The sequence below is a fragment of the Chelon labrosus genome, assembly GCF_963514085.1.
Source record: "Chelon labrosus genome assembly, chromosome: 20".
NCBI lineage: Eukaryota > Metazoa > Chordata > Actinopteri > Mugiliformes > Mugilidae > Chelon > Chelon labrosus.
The window spans coordinates 7616820-7626070 of record NC_140353.1 but is presented as its reverse complement, the minus strand read 5'-3'; positions in this window follow the sequence as shown (position 1 = coordinate 7626070).

Sequence of the window (9251 nt, the reverse complement as noted above, 5' to 3'; positions counted from 1 at the left end):
GACTACAAATCACTGTGTCAACACTTCAGCACTGTTTATTTCATGGTAACTCTTACAGTAGTAAACTGCTGCATCTTCAGCCTGAACTCCACTGATGGTTAAAGAGAAGTCAGAGCTGCTTCCACTGCCACTAAACCGAGCTGGTGTTCCTGATACGCGTGTGCTCACATATTTTATCAGGAGCTTTGGAGGTTGTCCAGATTTATGCTGATACCAGGACAGACATACACCACTACCACAGTAAACGTTTACATATTGGCTGGTCTTACAGGTCAGAGTGACAGTGGATCCTGGAGTAAATGTCTTTACTGGAGGCTGAGTCACAGTCACCTGACCGCTGCATCCTGCAGACAAAAACAAATCATTGATTTATCAGCAGAAACAAATGAGAGAAAAGGCAGCACATCATGATTGAAATGTTGCTGAGAGAATGAACCTGTGAAACAGCAGCAGGCCAGCGTCCAGATGAGGATGGTGATGAGAGTCATGGTGGTTGTGGTTTCTGCTGTGTTGACTGACAGATCTGAGTCCTGCAGTGTTGAACTCACAGGACTATAAACCTTCTCAGTTGACTGGAGGATCAGCTGACAATGCAAAGCCTCCTCTCTATGGAAATGATTTCTCTGCTCTCAACACACTGAAGGCAACGAGGGACACCACATCAGGAGAAATACTGTTTGGATTTAAACCATCTATGATCTGAATGGAACACAAGAAAATATTTACATTACATATACAACTAAAGATTTAAGGATGAGTTTGTGTTCACTGTGGTTTGTATTTCTACTTGAACTTTCAATTCATTGGAGTGAAGATCATATATATAGTTTTAGTCATAATTCATCATTTATTGTAAATCATTGTGATAAAAGTATCATGTATATTTAATCATGTGTCAGCTGATTTACAATTAGGAATCAATGACGTTTCTAAAAGGAGACTGAGGTTTCTCTTTAGATCATTTTCATTTAAATGTTCCTTCACGTTGTTTCTCTTCATGACAAACATTTTACTTTCTACTTTTATAGTCTCTCCTGATTGTGTCTTCATTAACAGGTGCTCAGCATCCTCTGCTGGTAAACTGGATCAACACTAGACTGACTCTGAACTGGAAAATCTTCAACATTATGCAGCTCAGAGCAACAGATTGTTAGTTTAGAGTAAAGACTAGAAAGAGGATCAAACATGCAGCACGTCTCTATATCTTAGAAAATCAACTCCTTTCAACTCCTCTGAATCTCACTGATTAACGTCAGGTTTGTTGAATCTGTACAAAATCTGAAGTCTCCACAGTTTAACTACAACTTGACAGTGAAACATTAATCTGTGTATAACTGCTGCTTGACTGTTTTCTACCTCAGGTTTAACTGACTGCTGGCTCTAGCTTCATAATTATCAGAGAAATATATAGAGTTGATAATAGTGATAAACAACATGCTTTTGTGAATTTAGAGTGAAGATGTTTTGACTTTTCTTTAGTGTTTCTGTTGGAGATTAACATCTGTTGGTCAATGCAACACAACTACTTTTAGTATTTGTGTCATGAAACTAAAGTGAAAGTGTATAAAATGTAAAACATGTCAGTGTAGGATTGTGGATCTTTACTTTGTATTATAAATTAACTGATCAATGCAAAATTTGAAATTTGAAATGAAATCAGACTGATGAATTCTTTCTGTGTGTTTGTGTCACACGTCAGACTTCAAACTAGTTGTGGTTGATGTAGCTCAGTATTCTGTGTTAATAGGAAACACCATATTATTTGTGTTTAATGTGAACTTTTAACATGATCTTCAGCTGTAAATCATCTAGTTGTGATATAAATGATGTAGAAAAACTGTACAAGTAGTGAAAAAAGTGTGGACTTCAGTGAACCAGTCGTCCATGTCAGAGTCTGTTTCAGAAACTCACAGCTGCATCTCAGAGAACAGTGACTGAGGGAGGTTTTTGTACGACTCTATTTCACTGTGTGAACACATAAGCACCGTTGATTAAATAAAAACCCATACAGTAGTAATCTCCTGCATCTTCAGCTTTAACTCCACTGATTGTCAGAGTGAATTCAGGCTCAGATCCACTGCTGCTGAAGTGACTCGGTGTATCAGATTGACGTCTGCTGATTTGATAAAACAGCAGTTTGGGAGGCTGTCCAGGTTTCTGCAGGTACCAACTGAGATCATCACCAACACCTGTACTGGCTGTACAGCTCAGAGAGACCGTCTCCCCTGAACGAACAGACTTTGATGCAGGAGTCTGAGTCACAGATGGACTGGCATCTGATCCTAGACATTTAAAAAGAAAAAATACATGTTTTTATTTAATTTACAGTGTGATGTAAAGTAAAATGTTCAACATCAAACCATCAGATCAGATCGACACGTTTCAACTTTCATGTACAAAGCCTGAACTCCAGTTTAACAATTCTCACCTTGAAGTGCGAGCAGCAGCGTGATCAGCAGTAACATCATGGTTCTGATTAATCTCAGCGTCAGAGACGTTTCTCTGGGCTTCGTCTTATTAAACTGGTTCAGGAGCAGTGAAGCACAGCAGTCATTCAAAACACGGCCTGCGTAGTCAAACAGATACCTGTGTTTGAGTGAGGAGGGAAAATGTTTGTCACATGCAAAATGAAATCATCTGTCAGCAGAGTTACATCAGTGACCGGATCAAATGACATTTTAAAAACCTGTTCAAGTTATTTACGGAGTCTAAATGGACCAAGATCCACAGCTGAGAGAACACAGATATTTAGCTGAATGTTTTCAAAGTGACAGTTTATGTGAATAAATGTTAATAGGTAATATTATCAAGTTTGATTGTTTATCTTGTGAAGAAGATGAAAACTTAAAAGTTAATCTTTAACTTTGATACTCCTCTCTAAGGAAATGAATCATGTATGAACAACGTTTTCTTTTATTGGGAAATGAGGAAATCTAAGATCAGAGAGAAGGAGAACACAGAATTAGTTTGGGTATTTTTCATTGTAAACAGCTGGACAATGAATGGGCTGAAACTGATTTTATGACTTAAATATTTAATCAGGCAACTTCTTAATTTGTTTTCATCATAATAAATATCAAGAGCTGAATTTCTTTATATGCTTCTTTGCTGAACGAATCACACGTGAACTAAATAAAGTTGTTTCTGTTGTGTATTTAGTGCTTGGTGAGGTTACTGTCAGCTCTGTGTTCAGTGGTCTGTGTCAGAGTCTCCTCCTCTTCAGCAGCTGCAGTTGGTTCCTGCTGTAACAGCTCAGAGTCTCTGCAGTCTGACTGAGGGAGGTTTTTGTACGACTACAAATCACTGTGTGAACACCCAAGCACTGTTTATTTGATGTTCACTCTGACAGTAGTAAACTGCTGCATCTTCAGCCTGAACTCCACTGATGGTCAAAGAGAAGTCAGAGCTGCTTCCACTGCCACTAAACCGAGCTGGTGTTCCTGATTCACGTGTGCTGATACATTTTATCAGGAGCTTTGGAGGTTGTCCAGGTTTATGTTGATACCAGTGAAGACATTTACCACCGTTACTACAGCCACAGGTAACAGCTTGGCTGGTCTTACAGCTCATACTGACAGTGGATCCTGGAGTAGATGTCTCTACCAGAGGAGACTGAGTCACAGTCACCTGACCGCTGCATCCTGCAGACAAAAACAAATCATTGATTTATCAGCAGAAATAAATGAGAGAAAAGGCAGCACATCATGATTGAAATGTTGCTGAGAGAATGAACCTGTGAAACAGCAGCAGGCCAGCGTCCAGATGAGGATGGTGATGAGAGTCATGGTGCTTGTGGTTTCTGCTGTGTTGACTGACAGATCTGAGTCCTGCAGTGTTGAACTCACAGGACTATAAACCTTCTCAGTTGACTGGAGGATCAGCTGACGATGCAAAGCCTCCTCTCTATGGAAATGATTTCTCTGCTCTCAACACACTGAAGGCAACGAGGGACACCACATCAGGAGAAATACTGTTTGGATTTAAACCATCTATGATCTGAATGGAACACAAGAAAATATTTACATTAGAAATGCTGCTGAAGATTAGTGTCACTGTGGTTGGTTTATGTCTCAATCCTTTACTTTTTACTCATGTGGCATTAACACACAATAGTTATCAATATATTGTAGATACATTAAGTGTGGTGTCTTATTCAAATGTAATCATTTGTATATTGAAATAAGGGTTTATTTAATATTTTATGCATTAAAGTTAAAGGTACGTGCTGCAACAGTGTCAGTGAGTTTGTTTCATTTTTATTTAGATTCATTGTGTTTCTACTTGATGACTCTAGTGTTGTGTTCACTGGACCAGTTCTCCTCATCACTGTCTCTTCACCAACTCTCTGCACCTGCAGCCTTCAGTCAGACTGGAGGAGGTTTTTGTATGGTTCTATTTCACTGTGTGAACACTCCACTACCATGGTAGCCCAGACAGTAATAATCTCCAGCATCTTCAGCCTGAACTCCACTGATGGTTAAAGTGTACTGAGAACCAGATCTACTGCCGCTGAATCTAGACAGAGTTCCTGAGTTGAGCGTTATGCTCCGTATATAAGAAGTTTAGGAGGCTGTCCAGGTTTCTGAAGGTACCAACTGAGATCATAACCAATATCTGAACTCCCTGTGGCGCTGATGGTCACAGTCCCTCCAACACTGACAGACTTGGATTTATCAGCCTGAGTCAGAAAATTGTTGGCAAACGACTCTGAAATGAGAAATAAACAATGTTAAGAAGAAAAGTTTGAAATCAAAAAGAAAGAACTGGAGTTTAGAGAAAAGGATTAAAATGAACTCAGATAGGTTTTAAAAACATATCATCAACATGTTCATGTGACGCAAACCTCCTTACTCCACCACTCAAGACCAAGCATCGAACCTGGGGCGACAGAGCCTTCTCTGCAGCTGCCCCCTCCCTCTGGAACTCTCTCCCCAAACACATCCGCGACTGTACCGACCTTCCTACCTTCAAATCTCTGACAAAAACACACCTTTTTAAAATTGCTTTTAATGTTTAGCTCAGTTTACTGTGTTTTTGATGTTATATTTCACATTGTTTTGCTAATTTGATGTTCTCTTTTTATGTAAAGTGTCTTTGAGTATCTTGAAAAGCGCTTTTAAATAAAATGTATTATTATTATTATTATTGTTATTATCTCTCACCCTGAGTCAGAAAACCCAACATGACAATCAGAGTTATTGGAAACATCATCCTGATGCAGTTTTCAGTGTGAGTGCATGAAAACAGTTCAGAGTCTCTGTGACAGAAGAACTTAAACTCTGAGGAGCAGTGATGCATAAAAATCATGCAAAACACATTTAAGGAGGCAAACACACATCTGTTGTAATGAAACAGAGAAAGCAGAGGTGGAGTGAGGTGACAGTTCATCTCCTCCTGAGGATCATTCAGCCATCATATTCAGACACGTTCATTTGGATCATTTTCATTGAAATGTTCCTTCACGTTGTTTCTCTTCATGACAAACATTTTAGTTTCTACTTTTATAGTCTCTCCTGATTGTGTCTTCATTAACAGGTGCTCAGCATCCTCTGCTGGTAAACTGGATCAACACTAGACTGACTCTGAACTGGAACATCTTTAACATTATGCTGCTCCCAGCAACAGATTGTTAGTTTAGAGTAAAGACTAGAAAGAGGATCAAACATGCAGCACGTCTCTATATGTTAGAAAATCAACTCCATTCAACTCCTCTGAATCTCACTGATTAACGTCAGGTTTGTTGAATCTATACAAAATCTGAAGTCTCCACAGTTTAACTACAACTTGACAGTGAAACATTAATCTGTGTGCAACTGCTGCTTGACTGTTTTCTGCCTCAGGTTATTTATTGATTGGTTCAGATCTCCTTCAGTCTTTATACTGAGCAAATCTAACTTTCTGCTAGCTCTAATTTTTTAATTACCAGACAAATATGAGAAAGGTATCAATCAACATGAATGTGGACAAGAGTGATAAACAACATGTAACAGTTGGAGGTACAGCCTTCTGTCATCAGACTCCTCTTCTGTTCCCAGTTTGGGTTTGGGAGGCAAACACTTTCTGTACTTTTAAGGTCAGGCTTAAGACTTTCCTTTTTGATAACGCTTATAGTTGGAGCTGGACTAATGCTGCAATAAGCCTATATGAAGCTGGGGGACGATGCACTGAGCACAGGTCATCTACTCTCTTCTTACATCAGTATTCTAGTTTCACAATATTTTTGTCATGGAATTAAAAATAAATTATATGAAGTAAAAAATGTGTTTATATGTGAATGTAAATGTGTATTTAGTGCTTGGTGAGGTTACTGTCAGCTCTGTGTTCAGTGGTCTGTGTCAGAGTCTCCTCCTCTTCAGCAGCTGCAGTCGGTTCCTGCTGTAACAGCTCAGAGTCTCTGCAGTCTGACTGAGGGACGTTTTTGTACGACTACAAATCACTGTGTGAACACACTAGCACTGTTTATTTCATGGTAACTCTGACAGTAGTAAACTGCTGCATCTTCAGCCTGAACTCCACTGATGGTCAAAGAGAAGTCAGAGCTGCTTCCACTGCCACTAAACCGAGCTGGTGTTCCTGATTGACGTGTGCTCACATAATATATCAGGAGCTTTGGAGGTTGTCCAGATTTCTGTTGATACCAGGACATACACTGATCTCCATCACTAAATCTATAAACAGCTTGGCTGGTCTTACATGTCAGAGCGACAGTGGATCCTGGCGTAAATGTCTCTAATGGAGGCTGAGTCACAGTCACCTGACCGCTGCATCCTGCAGACAAAAACAAATCATTAATTTATCAGCAGAAATAAATGAGAGAAAAGGCAGCACATCATGATTGAAATGTTGCTGAGAGAATGAACCTGTGAAACAGCAGCAGGCCAGCGTCCAGATGAGGATGGTGATGAGAGTCATGGTGGTTGTGGTTTCTGCTGTGTTGACTGACAGATCTGAGTCCTGCAGTGTTAAACTCACAGGACTATAAACCTTCTCAGTTGACTGGAGGATCAGCTGACGATGCAAAGCCTCCTCTCTATGGAAATGATTTCTCTGCTCTCAACACACTGAAGGCAACGAGGGACACCACATCAGGAGAAATACTGTTTGGATTTAAACCATCTATGATCTGAATGGAACACAAGAAAATATTTACATTACGAATACAACTAAGGATTTAAGGATGAGTTTGTGTTCACTGTGGTTTGTATTTCTACTTGAACATTCAATTCATTGGAGTGAAGATCATATATATAGTTTTAGTCATAATTCATCACTTATTGTAAATCATTGTGATAAAAGTATCATGTACATTTAATCATGTGTCAACTGATTTAAAACTAGGAAACAGTGACATTTCTAAAAGGAGACTGAGGTTTCTCTTTCAGTTGCAGAAAAGTAAAACTAAATTTAAATAATACAATCACTGTATTGAAAATGATTTCAACATCCATATGATTACACATTATAATACATTCACAAAAGTGTATTTTTTGCTGCGTTATCAGAAGAATCAGAGTTTTTTCAGAGGATAGATGTTTGTTCTCAGAGCAGGAGGTTTTTGTACGGCCTCTTAATGAGTTTGTATCACTGTGGTGGACTTTTGGTGGAGGAACCAAACTCACCCTTGACGGTAAGTACCTTTTTCTTTGTAGCTTTTTGCTTTCATAACTTTTTTTCTTATATTTGGTGAAAATGTGATCGAGTTCTTTGATTTTCTGTCGTTGATATTTTTCATTATTTAACAAAACTGATCCAGCGTTTTAACTCTGACAAGAAACTTCGCAGAGATCAATATTAACTCAGTATATAGTAACTGAAATGATGAAAAATAAATCATTAGTTAACTATTTTTCTATTTTACAATGTCTTTGAATTATTCTCTGTTTAAAAATGTTTTAAATCAACATGTGATCGATGTCAAGTTGTAAGACTCAAAACGTAACGTCAGTAGTTTAATGTTATTTTCTTTTCTTCATTTTTAACATATAAACAGTTTTCAGATTTAAAGTGTGATGTGGATTTCAGTTAGTAATAAACATCATTTTATCAGTAAATGCAGATCAGCTTTGTGTTCACGGTTCATTCATTTCACATGTAGTTTAAAGGAAGTGAAAGAGACAGATGTAAAAGTTTTAACTGTGTTCACATGAATGTTTCAGCTCTGTCAGTTTAAACATAGAAAATCATCCCAGAGATGAGTTATTCACTGTCACACTTTATGAAACAGATATGGAGACGTCATCAGTAATTAATATTAATTCATGTTTTTGTGACATTTACACTTGAATCATGAGGCTGATGGTCTGATACTGAGTGATTTATGAGTCCAACAGCAGCACAAGTTCTTCTGGTTGATTCATAAAATACAAGAAATGTCATCTTCCTTTATTACCAGCCTTCATTCTGACTCCTTTGTATTTCCTACCCGTCTCTCTCCTCCAGTGGGTGAGACGCGTCCCACCTTGACCGTCCTCCCCCCCTCCAGAGAGGAGCTGAAGCAGAGCAGTGCAACACTGGTGTGTCTGGCCAGCGGGGGCTTCCCCTCAACCTGGAGTCTGGGCTGGAAGGTGGGGGGCAACAGCAGGTCCTCGGGGGTGTCCCGCAGCGTGGAGGTCCTGGGGAGTGACGGCCGCTACAGCTGGAGCAGCTCCCTGAGCCTCACTGCAGACCAGTGGAGGACGGCGGGCTCAGTGAGCTGTGAGGCCAGTCTGAGTGGACAGAGCCCTGTCACTCAAACCCTGGAGCCTGACCGCTGCTCAGAGTAGAGCTTCAGCAACACTTGTATTTCTGCATCTGTCTAGTCTGTGTTAAAGTGTGCATGCAGCTTTTTCATTTAGATCTGCCTGATGTTCTGCTTCATCTTCAAAACTTTTCAAATGAAAGTCAAGTTTGATTTTAAACCAAGAGAATCTATTCTTCAACAAATGTGGAAAACATGTAACTATCATTCAATAAAACTGTAGATGAAAATGAGACAGTGTCTTTGAGTTCTTCTAATAATATATTCATTATGAAGAAGAGGTTTATAGATAGATGGTTTTATTTGAATTATTTTGCTACATTTAATCATAAATCTGTACATGTTCAATCTGACTTTCTATGTAACTGATAAAATGCAGAGAAATAAATGAGAAAGTTTTGTTTCTGTTCAATAGTGTTTTTCAGTTTTCTGTCAACTAGAGAAACATCTACATGTGTGACGCTATTAGAGACAATTATCAGTGATGATTATTTTTTAATTTCTTCCATGAAGC